At 37.3% G+C, this 25,139-nt stretch overlaps 1 protein-coding gene across 7 annotated transcripts in view; it reads right to left on the reverse strand.

Moving 5' to 3' along the window:
• Rbp6 (RNA-binding protein 6) overlaps nt 1-25,139 on the reverse strand; it is a 471,739-nt gene that overhangs the window by 35,577 nt on the left and 411,023 nt on the right. The gene's annotated exons all lie outside the window — the stretch shown is intronic.

Raw genomic sequence — 25,139 nt, forward strand, 5'->3', positions numbered from 1 at the left:
CTTTAATACATTAATTTAAACCATATATTGGAATGTAGAATTATCTTTAAACCCAATATACCTAGTCCGAAAAGTTTTCGAATTTACCTCGTTTCAAGTTATCAGAACGTTAAAAGTCTCATCTTTGATATCGTTTTAATTAAAGGCAATTCACGTCAAGTTAATTTCAAAAGGCGCGTCAATCAGTTTTCGACAACACCTATCAGGGTATTGTGCGCTGTGAGGCCGGCGCGGGCAGGCACCACGCGCCCGCCGCCTTTGTACTCGCCAATTTAATAAAACTTGCGCCCCTGTCGTCGCGCGCCCTACCGGCGACAAACTAAACAATACCTTCCCTTTTCTAAATGCTCCTACACATTCACGCGGCCACAGCGTCGACCAACTTCGCCGATATGTTCTCCGTCCGACTCAAAAGATCGTTCAAGTTCGCCCTTGCACGATTCATGAATTACAAATTGCAATTTTGAGTTTCGCACTCGAATCGCTTTCCGATATTTACAAGATTCTATGCGACAACTCTTACAATCTGTCGCACAAATAAATCCGTCGAGATCGAAACACGGCGCACGGCGCGTCGTGTTTCCCAATTCGTAATCACCTGACGTAGACCAAGTTTCCGCTTAAAGTGGCAAACAAAACAAGGCGATGAGCAGGCGTGTTTCTGTCTGCTAACGATTAAGACACACACACGTGACGTGACGTATCCACCCACGACGACAAATAGCATTAGCGAGCCGCTCCACAAACAGTCGGTGGCGCCGCGATTATGCTGACACGTACGTGTACATTCGCCGTATCGCGCTCAAACTTTTGACTCGTCCCATGTCCACGTGTTGATATGGGCACGTGTGAGCGACATACATCTTCATGACACGGGATCAACGTCGCCAATCCCAAAAGTTATACAGAGCCGTTTCAAAACTCAACTTGTACGACAATCGCCCACAGCTACGGTCGCTAATCGATACCCTTGTAAATGTTACGCCCGAGCCGATACTTACAATCTGACAGTGTGGCTCTTTTGTTCATATTTAGTCCATCACCTTTCACGACTTTTGGCTGGCCTAAACAAACAGCACGATCCGTCCGTCGAAACTAGGGCGCACTTGGTATTTCACGCGCGGCCGGGTGGCTTTGCGTAGGAATCGAGGCAAAGATAGTAACACCCCGAAAAGGCAAATAGGGGTTCAATCGAGTTCCGTTAGATGACCGTATTTTCTTTATGCATTATAAGGTCGGTGCGGTATATCAAGTGAATCGTTTCTGCGTTATTGCTTTCCCAATAAAAACGATTGGAAACAATCCCCACTTACATAAAACATGGTGTTGGCAAAGTAGTAGGGAAGTTGATAACGCATTGTTTTGATGTTTAGATTACAGGCGAACAGCGAGTTGTGTGTCTGTAAGTCGGCGTGGCGACTGGCGGCGTGGCGTGGCGCGTACGACAGATATTATGTAGTTGCGTGCCGAGCGGAGCCGATTCCCCCCTTATTTATGCGGGTCTGCAAACCGAATAAAGTAGGAAGTAAGCAACATCGACGGCCGCCGAGTAAAGTTATCTGCGGGCGAGATGGTTGAGCAAATATGAAATCGGACCGCACGATCAAACTAAATGAACTTCTTCTAAATGGATTAGTGCGACGTTAAATTTCTCCATGTATTGTTACCATATACGCGAACTGTTCAAATAAATACAATACCCGTAAAAGTTGGAAATGAAACGTTAAGAGAAAAGAGAGAAATAGCATTGTCACTCTTCTTCTTATCGTATGGTCAGTGGTCAACCTAGTGTCAAAGTTGTTCAAGCCGCCCGAAGGCCTTTGACATGGCTTAACGACTGTTACCTTTAGTAGATAACAGCCGGGACCGACTTTTTACGTGCCCTCCGAAGCACGGAGACGCCCCGCTCAAATACCACTATGCGGTCACCCATCTATGGAATGACCGCGCCAACGGTTGCTTAACCCACAGATCGTTTACCAACCGGTGAGCGCAACTGGCTATGGGCGCTATGGACCACGTAAAAAGTTTTGGGTTTCGTGTTGCCTTTGTGTGCTCGCTCTAGATAAATGGGGTATTTTCGTGAAATTCGTCCGCGTCACTTCTCGTAACAATGGAGAAGATAAATAATCTCTGCGTAAGAAAAGGATTCCGTAAACATAATTATTTGAACTCGCAATTGTAGCTGTGAAACACTAATGAAAGTTCTCCACGGTCGCTTCAGGAATTAACTTTATATTTCTCCAACTTCAATTACACCGGGCACCTTTACTTTTTAAGCGGAATACTTTAATTAAATCTGACGGCTTATAGGTGATCTGCGTCCGTCAGCGCTGATTGGTCCTCTACTTTGTTTGCTAAATTGAACTCGCATCGCTCTATCAGCTTAACTCAGAATTGTTACGACACACGTATTTTCCAGCAAAACAAACGATCACAAAGGTTAACGAGTGTATAGAAGAATATAACTCAAAGGTTACTTTTGTACAACTATGTTCTGTTCGTTTGATGTCTTTTGACAGTATGACTAATCGATATTGTAAGTGAATATTTCTCAGAATATTTCCATTCCAATACGTCTTTGACATCAATAGGCCTATTTCTATACACCCAATCAGCCAGTCAAATACCTCGCAAGATTTACTATTCTGCAGGCGTGTAAGCGGCGTCCAATTTTTATTAATTCCCATCGAGTTCGCACCTGCGATAGCGGCGCTCGTTATTTTAATATAAGAAGCGAGAGGTTGAGGCAAAGATTATGAATGTGTCTCCCGATATCGGATATCTCGACACATCTGTCGGGAGGCACGTGGAGCTGACAGTGGGCGGCGTCCCCGCCCCGCCCGTCGCGCGCTTCTCCCCCGCCCCCGAATCGGGGCCATAGGCAGTATAATCTGCCCCGGCACTGTATGAAACACCGGCCGGTGGCGTTTATGGCGCTATAATAACCGTATAAAACGCGACTTATTGTAGGCGTCGATAACGGACGTTATACAACCTAAGGCCTCCACTTTGTGCCACACCGACGCCCCGGGCTTTGCCACACTCTTTCTATGTAACCTTCGCGCTCCCAACGAATACTCCAATGGAATTTATTGCAATATTTTTCTGATATTGTAATCCCACTGGCATTAATACATCTAATTGTACAAAACGTAAGCACGTAAAGTACACACATGTTATATACTTTTTAAGTAAACCGCAAGTAGGAGCACGGTATATCGCGTTCGATTCGTTTTTTATAGGTGGCACACTAATGCAGAATTTCCTCTCCGACATGCAGATTTTCTCAAGATGTTTTCCTTTACTGAAAATAAATATTTACCTGCGCTGCGAAAAATTCAATGGTGCAAAACGTGGATAGAACGTGGCGCACGTACGAGATTAATTCTCTATCGATCCCCTATCAATAGGTACTGGAGATTTAACATGGCTGATCGCACTAGCTAGTTGCTAGTTGTATCCTTGTATTTACTGCTCGTCATTTGGAAACAACAACTGTATACAAGTTAATAAAACACTATCTCGTTACGGACAAAGTGAGTCAACAGGACTCATCGTAGCGTCAATTTTGTTCTTGTTTTTGTAGAAAATAAAAGTAATGTTGTATGTCGGCGATAACTAGCAAGTTTTCATTAGGAGCGCGCTCAACAAGCTCTCAAATGATCATCGGAGTTGGCCGGTGGCCGCGGCGCGCTCCGACGTCCCAACTTTTGTTATTGTTTCGCTTCATTATTGTAATACGAAATACGCGGCACAATAATTAAGAGATACTCGTCTATCGCCCCTTCTGACGTAATAGTTGAGCCAAACTTTTATCAACGAGCTCTCATCGTGACAGAATGTCTGCTACGTAAATAATTGCCGGATTGCTTCTGAGCTCAGCTAATAATAACAAGTTAATCGCAATAGTTATTATCGAGAAAAAGGCTAGGTTATAAGAAAACGGAATTGCCTCCGTCGACCGTCGTTACGCGATCAATGCTTATTAGAAACCTATTAGCTGAACATTTGTTTCCATGTGGGCGGTCTACCTTTGAACCTTCTTATAAAAATTTCATTTTTATGCCTATAGCAACGTATGAAAGTTCAGCGGTGGCCTCGCCTAAGCCTATTGGATATCGAACTGGTGCCAATCAGTTTCTTACGTTCAATTAATCACAGAAAAATAGCATCAGTTAGGTGCATAGCAAGGTAAGAAAAAAATGACACAAAAAATATTGAACCACCTAATACAAATTTAACATCCATAAATCACAGTAAAGCTCAAACTTCAGACCGTTGGAATCGTTCTTTTTAAGTTATTTTCTTATCAACATCACAGTATTACATTCTAGTATGGTCTAATGGATGATTGATCGTATTTTTATAGGAGTTTCTTATTACATATTTATTTCTATTTCGAATACAGGTCGGTATGTAGGTAAACATAACAGTCGTACATTACATCGCTATCGGTAAAGTAATCTATCGAGGATTCAAATACAAGTAGTTGTTCGTAATAGCCACATCAAAATACTACAGCATTTCCAGTGCCAATACAAATACGCGCTCATTCTAATGCATTCGTAGCAGTGTGCAAAGTCTAAAAGTAAACTTTCGGCAAGCTAAGAAAATGGGAAATAAAAGCTGGAAAGAATTGGCTCATCCTCATTTTCTCTATTGTTAAGTTGAATGGGACACGAACTATCAAGTTGCTAGACGCCTGATTGTGTGGAGACACCTTTATTGTCTACGTTCAGGTAAGTAAAATAGAAACACAGCTCCACGGTGCTTTTTCCGTCAAGATGTTCAACTTTTAAAATCCCGAAGTTTGTCCAAGTTGTTTTATTGCTTCAGAAACGTTTTAAAGCTTTTGACACAAAAAGAATTTTCGGACTAGTCGGGCGTGTTTGGCGAGGAATTCGCTACATGATTTCTTATACAAGTGAACAATTTTGTGACGTAGGTATTTATCGTGCATAGAACTTATCTGATATTTTACAAAAGCCGTCCTTTAACGTATTTGCTTGAGAAATTCTGTGGGAACTTATCAAAAGGCGTGAAAGGAAATTATGCCATAAATCAAACACATCGAATTTTTAGAGCGATCCGTAACACGAGAAATATTTGGGCGAGTGGCCGCCAGGCCGCAACCGGCAGGACAATTTATCAGGGGCGACTGTACCCTCGTCCAATCGGCTGATAGCAATGCCATAAATATTTACTTTAATAAGATTCCGTCCTTTTTATTCGCGAGTGTGTTGTTTTACGACACTGTTTGGCCCTTGATGTTGACCTGGTCCCGAGCAGCGTAAGCGCATTGTTTTTTTTTAGTACCAGAATTTGTTGCCCAGTGAGTGAATATCCCTGACCCTGTCGTAATAGATTGTAAAACTGTGAAAAGCGGCAATCAACTGTATTAAGTCTCAAGCGTTAACAAATCAGCTCACAGCTATTTGAGTCCGAGTGGTTGGTGATGACTTCATTTTGTAAATATTTACCTTTCTTTAAGAACTGGAGCGTGTGATTGATGTTACTTGTTTGAACGGAGAGTGGATTTTAGAATCAATGATGATTTAATCATCAAACAAAGTGTTTTGCAATGGAATGTATTAACTAACTGTTACGCATAGACAGCGCCACTTATTCTTGCTTTCAATTGGCAAACAGGCAAGTGCTTTGTTATTTCATTCCGTTTTTCATGATAACATTATTTGCCACTTCAATGATTTCAAAATATTGTTAATAATGTAACTTCTGTATTGAATGAAACATGTGGGTTTCAGTTTAGTAGGGCACAAAATAGTTAAGTCACAAAAATATAGTAAGGAAAAATTCTAAAGCTGATCGTTTGTCGCACGGAATGAAGCAATAAGAATTTGATGAATTTATACTAACCATAACCCGAATTTGCGATTTATAGCACATAATAATGTAAATGTAACATTGTTGAATGGGGGACCAATTTTTGTATGAACCTCATAAACATTAGTTTACGATAGGTACAACAGTCTAGGTAAAACAATTTAGTGAATAAGCTATTGCAACCTGAATTGTAGTGTAATTTTAATAACATTTTCGAAAATTATACGTGCGGAATTGCTCAGTAGTTAATATATTGATTACTATAATTAATAGAATATTTTTATAGTATTGTTTGATTATTGTGCTATATAAATACACACCAACCGGACGTTTAGACCAGGTTATATTTAAATCGCTTTCTTATTAACCAAGTAGGTATACATAAATGTATAGATACTGGCAACGTTATAAATCTAAAGAAGAACTCTTTATTAAGCAGTTCATCACTTTGATTTTTCATCCGATTGCGTTAAAACAATGTAGTAAAGTAATCGATCAGTTTTAATTCGACAAGATTACATATACAGTATCGGAGGTAGTCCGGTATGATTGTTGCGGTCATTCGGCATCGCGACAAGATCGTCCCGTGATCGCGTAATCCCGCCGGGACGACGTGCCCCAGACGCGAGGGACGGGATTTGCGGGATCATCGGACACAAGACGGGAATACCCTTGTTGTGGTTACAACACTACTCGATGTTCACTACTGTTGTCCAAGAACCATCCACTTTATTATTCAGACAAATATTATTCTCTTTAAAACGAAAACTGTGATAATAATGGTCTCAATCGCAATAACAGAAAATGGTATAATAACAAGAGTCTTCACTAGTGCAAAGTTATAATATTCTATATTGGATTGCTCCGAGAAAAAAGTCCAATGTAAAAGTTATGACGGGGGCGAGTGCATGACTCTGATAATATCGTTTTAATTGCGAATAGGAGTGAATCGAGCGCGGGTGGAGGGAGAGCAACATTGTGATGCGAACGACGCGGCCGAGACTTGCGCAGATTGAGAATGAAGAGGCTGCACGTACGCCACGGTTCACTTGTTAAGAAGACCGCAGCGAGAAAACCAAATATTTACAATTGCATCCGAAATACAAAACTTTGCACTCGAAAAAGAGCCATCTTAAAGTTGGTGGGTAAAGTTACGAGGGTTGTATTTCGAGCTGTCCCCGCTTGAGTTCTCGAGTGACCAGCCTCGCACCGGTCGAGGTTATTGCGAGACCGACCTTGTTTGCTCAGCACTACACAACTGTTTCGTGCTGATTTTGGCAATATTAGTTGTTCAACGTCACGATGCAGTGGCAGCCATAATAACATTGTGGCACACTTTTTATTTTTAATAACTCGTGAGCCGAAAATATTCAGTTTGAATTTTGTGCGAAAAGTTAGTTTTACAAAATATCGGGCTGACCAGATTTTGGTACGATTTAACGCAAATAGATTCTTTCAAACCAGGAATTTATAAAATAATAAAACCAGAAACAGAATACGAATTGTATCGTCGACGGAGTCTGTAAATCTAGTAATAAAAGCGTCCACTCAACGTCGCAATTCACGACATTTCTTCAAGTAGCGGCGGGCGGGCACGGAGTTGGGAAACCTTAATTTGTCTCTTTCCAACAAGAGACGCAGTATATTTCTCCGCTTTGTCTATCGCGGGATCGCGCTGGTCCATGTCATCATGGACTTAGTCTAAACGATGCACTTTCTTGTTATCTCCATGCTGGATTATTGAGGTTTATCCTTTCTCAAATAAATACATAGATGAAACAGACCTGACACCGATGATGAGCTTTCTTTATAGCGAGACATTATGATAAGGAATGTGTTCGTCGATAAAGTGACGAGACGTATCATTTAGGTTACTTTTTCTGTTGCTTTTTATATGAGTCGTTTATTAAATCATGTCTGGATGGCAATCGTTAGGATGTTATATATAGCGAGTGCCTAACAAGGTGACCTGAGTGAAAAATACTATATTTAAGATATAAATATTATTTACGATCGCAGTTGGTATATAGTAAATAACTTACATAATAGTTGTTAGTATCTACTTTTGGTAATCAGAGGATAGAATTTGAATAATACATATTGGAAAAGAAATGAAAATTTGATACATTCCAGTTGTTTGAATCTGGTGCGCTTCAGGAGTAATACTAACAAAAATCGTTGATCGGTATAAAGGGTTAAGTCGATTCTCAACACATCAACGCTTCATCCATCGCTTTGTTCGCTATGAGGACTTGAACACACACAGAGCACCTGTTACGAGTGGCGAGCAATAAGTGCTGAACGTATTTGCGTTGCGCGATTACGCGTCGCTCCAGTCGAGCTAAAATTGAGCGTTGAGCTCGAGCACGTAATGATTTTAACTGTTACGATTACACGTACAAAATTTACGACTTTTTTGTTTAGTTGTTCAATTGTTGTGCAGTATAAAACGACGGCCCTTAAAGCGCTCCTGCAATCCGGTTGGAGGCCGAAACATTATTACTATTTAAGTGTTATGTTAATCGTGAAAAAAGTTCGGATTCGATTCACGGTCTACTAAAAGCTCGTAAAGCTCATCTAATCAAAGTCGTTAAGAGGGCATCAGATTACAAATTTACAGGTAGGTCGGCCAATAAAGATGAGCGTAAGAGAGAGTTAACTGCGCGAAGTAATCGCGGGCCGAAACGTTGTTTTACGAGTCCGACTTTGCATATCCCGACAGATGTTAGAACAATAAACCCGAAAGAGACGCCGGGGTATTGTGCCGAGTTGTTACTTGTTATTCTGTCGAAATCTATGTTTTAAAGGTTTAGAGACGTGTTCAACTAGAATTTTATGAAACAACTGCGCACCGGTAGGGTTACATTTTGATTTTTAATGCTCTAGATGTGGCCGCGCTTCTGACTCGAAACTTTGTTATGTACATTTTATGGCAATCATCAACAATGTTACGACTCAATTTATGGGTTACATCTCCAAATGCGAGTGTATATTAGACATTACTGAAATTCGTAATATACACCCATTTATTATATTGCGGTCTATTTAACATAATTTAATATACTTTTATGACAATCATTATTACCAACATTTGTAACGGTCACCTATTTGCCGCTCACCGCTTCAAACATACTACATGAGCATTCAAACAAGAATTAACAGTGGTCGTTATTGTAATAAATCACTTTTATAGCCAAAAAATGTAAATATTTTATTTGACCGGTATAAACATCTATCAATTTATGCGAAATAAAATCAAACTTCTATCACATTTAAAATGGCCGCTGTTTCATTTAAAAATTGAATCCCCTTTCACATTTAAATTTGAAAAGTTGTCGGTGAGCGTCCGACCCGGTCGGTAAAAGGGTATTACTTATGAATCAATAGTTAATGAGTATCAATGGGAGGCTTTTGAAACTCGGCAGGCTCTGTGTGCATTCTCGGCGCATCATTAATATTGAAAGTTACTCGCCCGTCCATTGTCTCTGGAGTGGCCGCCTCTTTGTATATTATGCGTCGACTTCTCTACGGAAACGAACTACTCATTTTCTTTACTCAAAAGTTTTCCTCTCAAAAATATTGCATCGGACCCATTTACTTAGTGGCGTCACTCGATTTTGTTTGTTTAATACCGAAATTTCTCCCTCCAGGAAGTCTGAAATTGTGTTTACTATTAAATTTAATGTTCATATAAAGGACGCCATTAGTAAATAGCAATAAGCATCTCCAGTAAAACGTCACGGCTCATAACGTGCCTTTAGGTTTTGGTTACATTTAGGCTTTATATACGTAAAACGCCATATACGTAATAATGAATACAGCTGCGTAAGCACAGATAATAATCATATGTGCCGAGGCATAACCGAACTGCACAGTCGGCATATGCGATTGTGGTCGTGTGAATCCGTTCTATTCGCGTCGTTTCGCTCCAAACTAGTTCCAATCAAATGCGAGCACCGATCGTATGCGTTCCGGTGTTGTCGTAATGTTTATAAACTTAGGCCGGGATCTAAGAGTAGGGCACCGATACAGACCGCCGCGAGCGAGAGAACATAATGGCCATCCGTAAAAATACTGTCTGGAAATATCGACGGCTGCGAATAAATGAAGTTAGCCCCTTACTATTTTTCCCGTGAAACTATTTTAATTAAAGCCGCTCGAACGAAAGGAGTTTATAGAGGGACAAATCGGTCGGCGGCCGATAGATTGGGAATGTTCAATTTCGGGGGCGGCCTCTCGATGAAGCTTGGAGGCTGGCAGTAATTGTCGTGGTCATTAACATTTACGATAATGACTCGGATAGGATTGACGTGGCTGGTTATCGCGCCGCATCCGACGTAGCCGGCGAGACGTCCTCGTAATCCTCGACGATATGACGCCTCACATCACACACTCACACATCCGCGCTAATTCGCTATTTGGTTACCGCACGTCACTAATAATTGATCTCAAGTTTTGTTCGCGTAAGTTTACGTCATGTCACATGTGATACGATGAGCATAGTTTGAAATTTATGATTATTAATATCTATCAAACATGACGCACGTCTAACTCAAACCATATTTTCATGTGCATTTGCTGTTCTAATTTATTCGGTTGAGTGAATGTGAACATGCGAGCTACTCAAATGAAATTATCTAAAACATTACGTATGTATCAAATGTGAAAATAATTCGCATTACAATTGTACATTTGTTCATGAGGACTTCCAACACGTGAAACATGTTTAGACTGGGGAATAATGGGATTAAATTTTCAGACAGATGTATAACTAAATTGGAGGATACGTAATGTCCTTTCTCGTTATACTGGGACTGGAATAATACAGTTCTAACAAGACTTTAGTTTTTTGTCAAAGCATATTTAATTACTGAAATTTCCGCGAGGCCGTCCGACTTAAAATATCAACTATCGGCAAAAGCTATCCAGTAATTATCTATAATCTAGAGGTTCCAAACGTTGATCGGCCTCAATGTATTCTAATAGAATTAGGTATTTATATTTATCTTTAACCGTTTGACAGATCGCAATAGGCACCACAAAACTAAGGTTATTTCTTTTATAAATTACAACCGAAACCGAGGCTTTTAAGAGAAAAAAAACTTCAAACAAACCTCGAATACGCCTCAAAAACAATTCCGTTAATCAGAACCGAACCTCGATTCACAGCTTGAAACAGAACCCTTTATTTTTCCCTCACACAACATCAAAACCACCCTACTAAACCCTTGACAAGGGCTACAAGGGCTCACACTATCACATTACTCCTTCACATTGTGTCAAGTCAGCTTCACCCGACGTTTCAGTCACGGATGACTCATTAAACCTACGATGTTACCCGAAGAAGCCATCTGCATGATTTGCGCATATTAATATCTCGCAGCTTGCACGATGAGCACACAAACTGTTATATAACATGTTATGTTGCATGTAATATACCAGGTATAACATGTTATAAGTTGGTGATGAGCGTCTCGCTTTAATTTAGACAAGGTTTCTGCATTTTCATTTTGTATTAAGGCTTGCAGGTTGTGTTTAAGATGTGCGTTTGGATCGAGTTTACGCGGAGTTGTGGCTAATTTTAATTTTATACTTGGATATTATACGTTATTTCATAATATGAAATTAATTTGGCTTAAGTATAAGATTTTAAGATACAATCACTTCCTTGCTATGGTAATCACTGCTGAAATATTTGTTTGAAACAAAGGCAAACGTATAAAACGTTAGTCACTGAGATTATCATTATATTTCAGAACGTTCGAGAAAAATAAGTCCTTAAGAATCGATTATCTACAGTAAAACTGTTTTCGTAATACTGTTTTCCATTTTCATTTCATTTTATATCTCTCTTCTTTCAGTATACATAAAACATTAGTGTTAAAAACTACGCATTGAATGTCGTAAAAAGACGTCTTTTTTTAAAGTCGAGTATAATCTTTGTATTCAAAAAACTTTTTTCACAACCTTTATACCACGACGTGGCGTGTATGCACTTCGGCAAAGACGTAGCGTCGCGATGAGTAGGTACACTATGTAAACACACCTTAAATGAGATATTAGGCCGCGGTCACAAAACAGCGGGCAGCGGCTAAAGAAAAAATTACCTCTAAAATAAAATTTCATCGTTTTCACCACAACATAATACAATCTTAATTAGATTTCTAAATAACAAACTGCGTTAAGCTAAAATTAATGAGTGCTAATTAAACTAAAACAAGCAGAGTAAAATAATAACGAACTCGCACAGTGTCTTGCTTTTAATGTCTTTAATTTATTTCGTGTAATATTGTGTGATAAACAACAACTAGACTATATTTTCTAATCAAGATAAAACTAAGTTGGCCTTTATTTTAGTTGAAATAGAAAGATATTGTTCTTTAAAAGACCATGCTTTCTTATTTTATTTAAGATTGCCTTTTATAAAATAGATCATTGAGATCGTTTGACTGTACAATTTTTATGTTTTTAAATAAGCCTCTGTATAAAAAAATCATATTTATCTGTATGTTTTCCTCATTTAATTTAATGCTTAATATAGCTTGATTATTACTAAACGTAATGGTTTTTATGAGTTTATTCAAGGTTCTGTAAATTACGAATATATTCAAGTGATTTCTGTGCTTCCGATTACACGGAAACAATTCGAATTTGCGTGTTACATTTAGGCCTAGTCATCGGTTTCTGGGAAGTTCGAGAACACCGCAAGGTTACTCATTGAGTATACCAAGGAAATGAGCGGTTAAAATCTAAGATGGACCATTTTCTTTCCCGCTATCGCTTCCGCGTGTACAAAATCCTCGCCCATTCTCAACCACTCAAGTCTCCGCGGCACGCCACACCCCCATAATGATGCATCTCGGGAGATACAGCATAAGGCTTTACAGATTTTAACTACGCCACAATATTTATCTTACTTCTTACGCGTGGTCACGCACACATTTCTCTGTCTTTCTCCAAGCCTTTTTATTTATAAGTCTTAGGGGAGCCCGAACAAAAACGCTTTGTAAAAAATAACATCCACCTCTCTATTTTATATAGCAAATATATTTCGAGAGATTTCGTTTTGCGTTTGACGCGGACTGACGCCTAGATCAAGAATAATGTAAAGATAATGTTTTAGGTATTTTATGAAAGTGGATTTTTTTCTGAATAATTCACAGTGTGTGATGTTATTTTTGATGTGCGCGTAGGCGTTTCACCAAAAAGGATGCCTGCCGGAAAATAGGGCTTCAAAAACGTACGACTAATATTTCTGTAGGCTTTCATTACTGAATGTAACCTAACCTTGTAATACGAGTCGTTTTTCACGTTGTAAAGGGGCATATTCGCTTGTACTCGTCCGGAGATATGACGGCGCGAACTAAAAAGTAATACCTCAGTTTGCTTTGACTTTTGCGCCAACAGCACTCACCTAATTAGCGCCGCGATACTTAAATAAAACTTTGTTTGAGTAATGAAACTCTATTTTTCTGTCCGTACATTGAGTGGATGCTGCCTAGGGCTGGTATCTGACAGACGATATCGTAGATAGGAAGCGTACGTGATTGGTGTGTTTGTGTGTGTTTCAATACGAAGTTATAAATAGCGGAGTGCTTTTCATTACTTTACGTGTACGATAAGATATGCGAATACGAATGAGTGAGATGAGAGAGACTACGTGAGATTTACCGTTTAACAAGAGATAAATAGGTTTTAGAATGCATCGGTTTTTCTAACATATTTTCAGTTAAAAACTTTTTGTATATATGTATAAACACGAAATAACCACGACGTAGTACAACATAACATGAATATAATTCTGGATGCTCATATCATTAATTTTTGCGGTCCAGTATTGCCAACGGGTCCGATTCCCTCCTTACTAGGGAGGAGTGACGTTGCAATCCCTCGGTGCTCGATGGTCGTTCCTAATGAAGTCTCGTGCGGCCACAAAGCCTCCCTCTACCCCTCCTTGTCGCTACCACTATCGCCAAGAATGCACCCCTAAAATGGACGTCGATTTGTAAATACTATTACTTCTCCAACGCTTTATTAAACTGTTCTCGAGCAAAATTAATAAAAAAGTACTCTGATATAAAAGAAAAGATACGCTTTTATGTTAACATTGACTTTATAGAGGTGATTTTCATACACTTAAACTTAAAACTTTTTATTGACGCCTTATAGGCTATAACATATATCTGCGAGCGGTACATGCTCATAAAACTACTAAAACTTTTTACTAAGAAAAAGTTCGGTCCAAAAAACACTATAGTTGTAAAATAACAAATTCACGCGAAATATCCATTTGTGCTCGTATATTTCTTTTTGAATTATATCTCTGGTAACAACGGTACGTTTTAAAATTTTACTTTAAGCACGAAAATATATCATAAGATAAAACATGACCGCTCGAACAGCACGCAGATGCGACGGGTCCAACTGATCCCCGCCCGAGGGAGCGAGAAACAAACATCGTAAAAACTTGTGAATATTGCCAACAATTCGCAAACTTGTAGGTAATGGAGCATTTTTCTCGTTTTCCAACAATTGTGCGAGGTTCGCGATTTCGGCCGTCTGCCCTATCGAGGATCCCGCCCGCGTGAATAACTAATGAAGAAAAAATGAACCGCTCAGCGGAACCCGCTGGCGAATTACACGATCTCTCAATAGCTCTCAGCGCGATCAAGTATTTTATTTTGCATATTATAGCTCCATAAAGTTTTATTGAGATTTTCGCAAAACCTTCATTATCCTAGAAATGTCTGGGTTATAGAAAATGTGAGATACTAATTTGATTACTTTATCGATATCCAGTTCTAAGAAACACTTAAGTTGCCATGTTTGAAATCTGTTTTACGTTTTAAATTGTTAGCGATACAAATCACGAAATCACCTAAATGTTAGATGACTGTCTGAGAACAATTCTGGCAAGAAAATCGACACATTTTAAAATCGGTACACACTTATTGAAAGCGTTATAAATTTCTCATAAAACGAAGTCGCACACGAACAGTATACGCGGACGACTTCTCAACGTCTCTTCAATATAAAGTTAGAATCATTTGACGATAAAGACAGTTGCCAACAACGCGAACTTTGAAGTTTGAGACGAAGTCAAAAATCTTAGCGAAAGGCGTACAGTTTGAAGAACAAATAAAGCTTTATGTTCTAAATATTTTAAAACAGAAATAAAAGATTACAAAAAAAAACTATAAATAAGATTTTTCTCCCGACAAACATATTATTACAAATGTTATAATATAGTATGTAGGCAAAGGTGTATAAAATACAGCCTCGCTTCGCCATTAACAATTTTATTTCCATTTAATAGGGGGTGAGCCGATTGAGTGTTTCAGTAAGAAAATAATAACAAGAAATACTTACGATAAAAATGTACAATAATTGCATTATGGAAAATGAAGACTCAATTTTATTTATTAATGTCGAGTGGTGACATAATAATAATTGCGTGTCATAACGACTTCTGCTACATAATAACTTTAATTGATTTCACTGACACAATACAATTTATGAATATTTAAAATTATTTATTATTTACTGGCTACTTGTTGATGACGGACGCTTTTTTTCTTCGTTTAAGACTTGTAGCATAAAAAAGAAGAACTTGCATACGCAAATTAATCCAACATTAAAGTAAGCTTACTAAATTTCTAGTTATTATTTTATTTTTCTCATCGGCGGTCTAACTTTAATCAGTTGCGTTCGCGATTGACGTTAAATGTATTTCGGTACAGTATGACTTTCCTGTTCGAAAAGTTATTAAAAATGGAAAAACTAGTCTTAAACCTATTTCTGTAACATTAAGCAATATAATATTAAACCAAACCAATCGTTCAATGTCGTAAAACGAAAATGTCTACTTATTTTGTCCTAAACAATCACTTTGGGGCACCACAATTTCGTGGTTACCGATCAATTTCTACTCTATTTATGTATCATCTATGAAGGGTGACTAAGCTAAAAATACGCCAGACATTTGACTTATTTTTTGTTTCAGACTTCGGCCGCTAAACTTTTTATTACTTATCAGAGTTTTTAGGCTTTCAATCTCAATCAGTAATTTTCGTAACAAGTTTATACAAATACTGACAAAACTTTAAATGCAAAAAAGTTAACGTTTATACGCCAGATATACTAACAACAAAACGAATACCGAATTGTACTCTATGAAATGAATAGTTCATAAAAAATATTCATACGATTCGATAAACGCAATTAAAGTTTGGTAATAACATAGATAAAGCGATGTCCGTCGTACAAATCACTGGCTATTACCGCGATAATATTATAATGCGAATGTACAATTTACACGGCTATTATAGTGGTGTAGTAATGCTGTTATTTACTTAGAGTGTGGGTACTGAAACACCTGTAAACTCAACCGACTGACGTTGCATGTGCTACATAAATTATACGGAATACTGACACCTATTTCTTATTGTTACTTTGAAATTGTACGCGAATGTAGGTATATTTTATTTCTTATTAGTTAGAATAAATGTTTGGTGTATGGCTTATGTAAAAGTTTGTTGTCAGTTTCAAATTCTATGTTTTATGGACTGAAACCCTTGAGGTTAAGATTTTGGAAATGAAAGAGTCATTAGATCTTTTTACATTAATACGAAAAATATTTATACGAAATAGTATTCGTGAATTAAGTTTAGAATTTTATATCTTGCCTTAGTATGGCGACAAATAGTCACATTGATTGGCAGCTAAGCTCGTTAGTTAATTAGTGTAATTCTATGTAACGAATAACTCTGACAAAATGTCCTAGTAAATTTTTATGATGATAATTTCCCCATACAGCCTTGGCAGCGCGTACACCCGAACACTCGTAAGCAATCGTAATTAACCAATTTCTTATGTTGACAGAAACTTTCTTGTATTTCTCATAAAGTGAGAATATATTTACGTTAGGTCGTCGACAAATCCTCCGTAGGAAGGCGTCTTACAAATTGTCACTATGCCGGGGGCTACAGCGTGTTATGAAAACTCTTGGTACAGGTAAAGAGGGAGATGCAAACAATTTGCACACCGCTTACACAGAGAATAAACATCCTCATCTGTATCCGAGTTACAGATACCGTTATATTTTTATGTTTTCCTAGTATTCACTTGGCTTTCGAGTTCGTTAGGCTATCTTTCGGAGGAGGTTTATTTTTCGGGATGAAGAAAATTGCCTCGCGGTAGCTGAAGTAAATATTTTGTTAGTTATACTAATATTTTGTGTTATGTGCATGCAATATTATTTAAATCCAAACTGGTAACTGTTATTAAAGTTCAGTCAGTATCGAAAACTCTTCATCGGATTAGTTTAAGTTTTTTGAAACTAGATAAACGTCAATTACATGAACTCTAGAACTATGTCATATCCACAAACCGCGCTCCATAAGCGAAGAGCAATAAATACAAGTCGTTAAGACGAACATTAGTCGCAACACGTTATACAACAATACAATATATTATTATGATTTTCAGTTCTAAGCGATTAAAACACTGTCACGCGTCTAACAACACGTGGCACTAAGCGTTAACTATCTCAATTATTAGCATCCACTCCGAACGATTACATTAATAGACCTAAAACCATCTCCACCTTATATTTACGTACTGTTATTGGTGAATCCGTGTATTTATGTAAACAATTATTTTCCCTAATTGCTGGACCGAGATAACGGTTCATATTACATCACTAATGAACATAATAACGTAATAGATATTTTCTGACCTCCCATAATAATGTATAAATCGTTAACATTGTTTCAAAGGAAAATGTACAGGTTTCTTAATTAAAATGTACGTTTAGTAGGAAATCGGAATGTCGCTTGTGACCTTACAGCGTTACGACACAATCAAGTAATGAGGAAAGTGATTATGTTATCGGGAAATGCGATATCCGATTGTTAATAACGCAATAACAACAAATCAGTTCTTGTTCTGTTTTATTTTCCTTACACGTGACTTATTGGGATAATGAGGTGTTTTTATCACTTTGTGATTTCGTTTTGTTTTCTTTTTTGGCTGTAAGTGATAGTCGTACGTTACAATAGAAATACATCCTTATTTTGTGGCTCAAAGTTATGTTAGATAGAAAGACCAGAAAAACTTCTAACTACATAACAGTGTATACTGAAAACGAACAACATTACCAAATCCCCAAAATCTATAGAACATAAATAAAAGAGCTGATCAAATCACATAAACTATAGCTATTCACCATAAGATAAGGGAACAACAAAAGTAAAGTCAGTGTTCGCGTGCCTCTGTCTCATACATGACCCTGAGCGACCTGTTCGCCCCCATTCCGCTGGCTTCATGATACCATCTTTACGATACGATACTATGCGATACGCCGTTAGTGATTTGTTGAAGCGTTAATTACAGTTCGCCGGTGGATTAATGATGTTAGACGGGATTTTTTATCTAAGATCTAGATATTTGTAAGGGGAGCAAGGGAACAGAGTTCTGTTATGAACGTAAAACACGCTGATAATTGCCGGTGGTCTGCGGACGGCGGATGTAGATAAAATATGTTCACGCACGCCCCGATACGGGCTCGGAACATCGTTGTTCCGGGCGTTTACGCGCAAACGGCCTTAAATATGCCTCCGGTATAATATACATACTTTAATCCGTAGTATATGTACACCTATTCTTATAGTGCCCCACTTTGCCTATGCGGGTGTGTACCCGGAATTTTTTTGTTGTGAAATATCGGAATATGTATTTTGGAATACGAAAGTAGGCGTGCAGAATCTGTTCAAGCAAATATTTGCTTTTCTTTATTGATATTAGTTGTAATAATTTTAGGTAATACCGTCTTTGTGGTGTTATTGGAGTGCCTGTAATTGATTCGAAGAAAATTATTATATTCCAACGTTTTTCGTTCCGACAGTACCTACATATACTAGTTGAAATCAGTAATTCAAATTAGAACGAGTATATTTCTACGCGTTTCTACATTACCATTTTATTAAACGGAATCGCAACCAAAAACTACTTCAAAACAGACATAACATTACAGTAAAATTCCATTTACGTAACTTAAAAATGATTGCGTAAAGTCCTCATCAAAGATGCAATGCAATGGCACTATATCTTCAAGATTCCACTTGAACTTTCATGAATGAATAAGAAAGTGGGTAGTGTTTACATTGCAAGCGATAACTATGCTTTTAAGTGCCACTAGTAGAATTGCTAAAAAGTTTCGCCGGGAGTTACGTGGAATAGTTCTAATCTTGCAGCGGAGTTGCACGCAAGCTTCAGTGGGCGATGCGAGCCAACTTCGGCACACGATTACGAACGTATGCCGTCTCTATTCAACTTTTTCGCCTAATAGTAACATTGCGGGAGTTCAAAAAAGCAATTTTGCGCTTCTTCGTAGCCACAGTTTATGGTAATACCTATACCTTTGTTTAAAATTGTGCAACACTTGTTTCGTAACGGCGGCTGTGGTTTCAGGTGGCCCACAATGCTACTGCGACTAAGTTTTCTGAATCTTTGTTCGGTTAATGTTTTTAAAACTGCTGTAATTCTTCCTAACTATATTACTGTGTAGATTCAATGGTTCGTTTCTTTGTATTGTTAGTTCGTTTATTTATAAAGTTTCTGTTGGACTGCGTTTCTTTTATACATATTATTATATTCACTTATTTTGTAGTAGTAGTTTTATGCTTTGGATATTAACATTAGAAACTGTAACTTGACACAGAGTAAGATGTAGTTTCTACAACGATTTATTTTGATTCTCGATTATGAATATATGATAATAAATATTAAAACTTTATATTATAATATTATATATATTTCAAAACATAAACCTAAATTTTCCCGTGCCTAATAAATTTAGCCACGACCTAATATTTCCCAGCAACACTTACTAATCAAAACCGTCGAGTTTTGATTAGTCGGTGTCGAGGAAACACCGAAAATCAACTGAGAGAGAGGAGGTAGTGTGAAAGCAATATGTTGACTGGCGGTAGATAGCCGCGAGCGGCACCCGCCGTCGCTTCCGCACGCTTATCACCCCGATAACAACACGTACGACACTGCATGGACGGTTTAACCCACTTGTGAATACAGCCTAATATGTACACTAAGACTGTTTGTTTACAGAGGTTGCGATGTTGGTCGTTTGCACGTTTGAATATGAAAATTACGAAAATGTTTTCGGAAGTGAAAGTGATTTTTGGACAATGTTTGTTTAATATTTAAAGAAAATGGGAGAACGGTATTATTGCTTTTGTCTAAGTTATTGCTAGTATGCATGATACAACATACGAGTAACTCTTTAAACTAAATAAGTATCTTTGTCGAATGTAAGAAAGCTACATTATGAACAACAACGCTATTTTTGTCAGATAAGTCCTGCAATGATTTGGATTTTTGCACTTGGAATTCAAAGTCTGTAAAAAATAATGGGTGAGAATGAATTTTAATAAATCAATGTGAAGATCTGATGAGCATTCTATGATGTTGATCCGCGAGTAACGGAGCTACTGAAGCGACCACAAACTCGTTTATATTTACACAGAAACACAGTCTCCCCTTGGCGCCACAACCGCCTTATCTACTAATCTTGTTAAAGAACATTGATCCCCTTTTTATAAGGCGATCGAGTAGAAACCGAGATAACTACGCTTATTTCCCAAATTAGTTTCCAACTACGGTGTTATCGAAACTTGTATACGGCTCGATTGGCCCAATCTGCGTAATATTACACAAGTTCTTGATTAAATTTAATAAAACCAAGACGGTTACCTAATTGCGCGGGCGAAGTTTCATTAACGACTGTTCGATTCGTAGTGTTCCGGCCAGATCCGATCGATCTGTCGCTATCCGCGCTCTTTCAGATTGCCTCGAACAAAAGATACGCGAGGCTATTACGTGTCTTAGTTCCGACCAACTGGAATTGCTATTGCGTCCTCCCAATGCTCCGATTTTGAATTTACAATTTCTGCAAGTGTTATGATGCAGTATTTCAAAACTCTGAATATTTTGTTGTACTGAGGTAAAACACGTTACCAAGAAATGCACAAAAGTATCTTCGAATGAAAAGCAAATGAAGAACTGTTTACGTCGAAAATGCGAAAATAAATTCATATTTGAACAGTTTTGTGTGCGGTTACGAGAATTGTTTAATTTTGTGTACACTATTGAAACCTTTCATACAAATAATAAACACAAGTCGGTTTCATATTCAGAAGTGTGTAAATAAACCGAGAAATAATTATTTAATTATCTCGCCATCTCTACCGATCTTTAAATCGAAATGTTTAATCTAGGTACATGACTGTACGATTGAATCATTTGGAAACGTGGGAAACGAAATCGAGGACGGCGGGTAAGTCGGTATCCTAATGAGATTTATAACCGTGGTTGATTCCGCCTCGCGATTACCCACCGTCGTAAGATTTGATTTTCTTTAGATATCCTTTTAATGCCTTCTTGGGTCTGAAGTAGTCGTTACGGTTTTAATTGAAAACCGGCCTGTGCGTGATGATGTTCGTCTAATCGATGGTTTAGAAAAAATAATGATTTACAGACCTCCCTTAAGATAGAGTTTGCGATAGGCTCTTAATATACGCTGATTGTCTTTAAGATAAGCGGTGATCCGTACAGAGTCCTGATGAGAATTGGAATGAAATCCTATTTACTTTGGGATGTGTGGTCACTATCATACTAAATAGGCAAGTAAGTATTTATCTCTGAACGACTGGAAGATAACATTGAGAGTAAATACATTTTCTATAACGTTTTACAACTAAGTTTCAAAGAGTCATGTCGTACAACTACATAGTAATCCTTGTACGCAACTAAAACGCTCAACGGGGGACTGAATAACATAGATATTAATATTAACATTGTTAGTTTTAAACGATAACCATGTTACGGATAACTCCATTGGTTTAACAGCAGTTGAAAACATGCCGTGCGCCACATTACCTTGTTAACCGTAGTCAGAACTTAACGCGGAACGGAATATCGGTGGTTGTTGCCTATTAAACTTCTTGAACCTTGAAATAAAACGGTATTGTAGTGAGACTTGTGGTTTTTCACTTCTGTAATGCTGTTTTCATGGCGTGATTGTAACGCGGTATTCATTAAAACTTGAGTTTTGTATGATAGGATGATTGGTTACATCGTACAACCAATCAAATTGTTTTAAACTTTTGTTAGCTAACTTTAAACTGTTTTATAGGTGATGCAGTAAGGATTGGTGTACCGTTAAAGTCCGTTTAGATATAAATGCATCATGAGTTAAAAGGCATTTACACTTATAAACTTTCATATAAATTTTTATGTAGTCAGATAGTTTATTCAGTTTTTTATTTAGATATATAAAGTACTTATAATAGAAGCTATAACTATGCTTTTAAATTAACCTAAAAAAGCATATTTTATAGCATTTTTTACCATTTGTGGCATGCAACGTTGGTTATTTATCATCATTTTATGCTACAAAGTTACAGTAATCCATCACTGATCGGTGGTATCATAACAGGCGATTATGATGTCAGTAGGGTGTTGCCAGATATTAGTCTGCTAAGCGTTGCGGTGAAAATAAGCTTTAAACGTTGTTAAATATTTTGTTAGCACATTAATATAATTTTGATGCAATATTTCTTAAAACAAGTTGAACAATGTGATGATTATAGATTTTATTCTATACCATAAATGACGTATTGTCCGTATTTCAAAGACTGTAAGAGATTTTTAATGCAATATATTAAAAGTAACATAAAATAACGTTATAAAAATATCACTGCCGGATTATTTATTTGAACTGACGGGTTAAATTTGATACACGTCCAATAACAAACAATACATAATTTTTCATTGTCAAAACTTTTAAATCATTTAATAAAAATCAACAATTTGAACAGCAGTCGTTAGTGGTATTATAAATTGAAATCATTATTATCGGAGTACAGATCGCGTGTATTGTAAATAATGCAATTACAGCTTGAATACGCAGTTCGTTTGATTTGTTAATTTAAACGGTAAAAAGTGTTTAATGACCACAATGTGTCGTTGATTTTGTGTTAATCAACATGTTATATTGTGTTATTAGAGTTATTTTATTGTTATAAAACTAGCAGTTTACGCTTTATTAATTACTAGCTGACCCGCGCAACTTCGCTTGCGTCACCTAAGAGAATGGGTCAAAATTTTCCCCGTTTTTGTAACATTTTTCGTTCCTACTCCGCTCCTAATGACCGTAGCGTGATGTTATATAGCCTATAGCCTTCCTTGATAAATGGGCTATCTAACACTGAAAGAATTTTTCAAATCGGATCAGTAATTCCTGAGATTAGCGCGTTCAAACAAACAAACAATCAAACAAACAAACTCTTCAGCTTTATTATATTAGTATAGATTTGGTTAGACTTCGAAAATATTTTATTTCTTAAGTTTTATACTGAGAACGTGAAGATTTTAATTAAATCATTGAGTTTACGAAATCATCTCTATTCTCTGTTTTAAAATGAACACTAAACAGCCATCCAATCTAAACATGATTACAAAATGCAAGTAACATTTTGCGAAAACCGGAAAGCAAAGTCTATTTGTAGATGAAACTAAACAAAATAAGAAACAAATTCTATCTACAAAAATCTCAGCTTCTATGCTAAGTAAAACCGTCCCCGATCAGCTCTTCGCAACAGGTTATATACATTTCCACAAAAGACTGCAGTAGCAGAAATACCCACTAACCCCGGTAGCTTAAAGATCAGACAAAGTTATTTAAACACACAAACGTAAATAAACGAACAAAGAGCACACAAAACTAGACCAAACCAAACAGGTACTAATCCGGTATCGGTATAAAACAGAACGGTAAATGCGCAATCAAAAAAAAACAACAGCAAATCGGAACTAATGAAGCGTATTTTATCAATTATAGTTATGAAACGTCGAGCGGGCGATCGCCACGTAAAAAACCTCTCACGTCTGTCGGTAAGAGTAAAAACGGGAAATAAAACCGATATTAATTTAATCGAAACTCCTCTTCATTAGTTTCAGTCGTGCGGTTGAATGGGCAAACAAATAAAAATGTTTGATCTCGCCAGTTATGCAGTTGGAACGATATTCGAATCATTACGTTCGGACAACGCCATCTGTTGGCGGTGGCAAGGATCTGTGAATGTATCGCGCTCAATTGTTATTGTCTTTTATTATATTTGTGTGTTGTCATATGATAAACGGGATGTTCGATTGGTTTTTTATTGAGTGCGAATCTGCAGAAGTGACTCGATCATTGAATTTATTATATTCGTTTGTTTGTACTGTATAATGTTATGTCTTTTGCGTCTGAATTTCATCAGCGTAGGCTTTAAATGCTTTCTGAAAACCAACAAGAATAGTAGTGACAAGACTACATTCGTTTTATTTATACTTTTTCGAAGGCGTAATTGCTATTTGAATTTTGCTCTAACAAAATGGGCTTGGACTACAGTCGAATTTTAAAGTATTTTTTTTATTCCAACAAATATCTAAGTACAGAAGAGCTGGTTTAAAAAGCGAGTGTTCAATGAAATGCAAATGTAGTGAGATTCCATCTAAAAGTGTTTGACCAAATACAGTGGAGTGCGAGAGCTCTACACCTCGACATTTTTGTTCCAGAGGCACAGTCTGGCAATTACCTAATACGATTGTATGATAAGACTATGAGAGCATGGATTTTTAAATTAATAATTAGGTCTTTCTGCGCGATATGCTCCATTTTTCCGTTTAGGTTGCTTTTGTTTTCGTTTTTACCATAATAGAATATGCAAGAAATGATTTCGTAAGTCTATTTATATTGCGAATTTATATAATATGTACGCTTTTTATATTAAAGGTTTAACAAAACAGCAAGAAAAATATATAAGACTACCTGTCTGTTCTACGTAAACCCACGCATGTAAATAAAATATGAACAGTTGTAAAATATTACACTGAGCGAGATAACTACAAATTTCTGTTAGTCAGGACTACTCCAACTAATAAAATGGTATATCTTGTAGTAAAACCGTTTTAAGGTGGGTTTTGAGATAAACTACCTACCGTAAGTAATGGAGATGAGGAGAATTTATTCTGTCTATCGCATTTTTTAAGTTCGCCCAACAAAATGTGCCTACGTTTTTATAGTGAGATGGAAAATTTTCTACGAAATGAGCTAAGTTAGGTGTTCTCGAGTGAGATTATAGTGTGAATTTCCGAGCTCTACTTTGTTTCTTCACAAATAGATAGCTGAAAATTATCTTCTACTACCTTTATGGTTTTACGTCGTAATATTT

This window comes from Anticarsia gemmatalis, chromosome 4 (genome assembly GCF_050436995.1).
Source record: "Anticarsia gemmatalis isolate Benzon Research Colony breed Stoneville strain chromosome 4, ilAntGemm2 primary, whole genome shotgun sequence".
NCBI lineage: Eukaryota > Metazoa > Arthropoda > Insecta > Lepidoptera > Erebidae > Anticarsia > Anticarsia gemmatalis.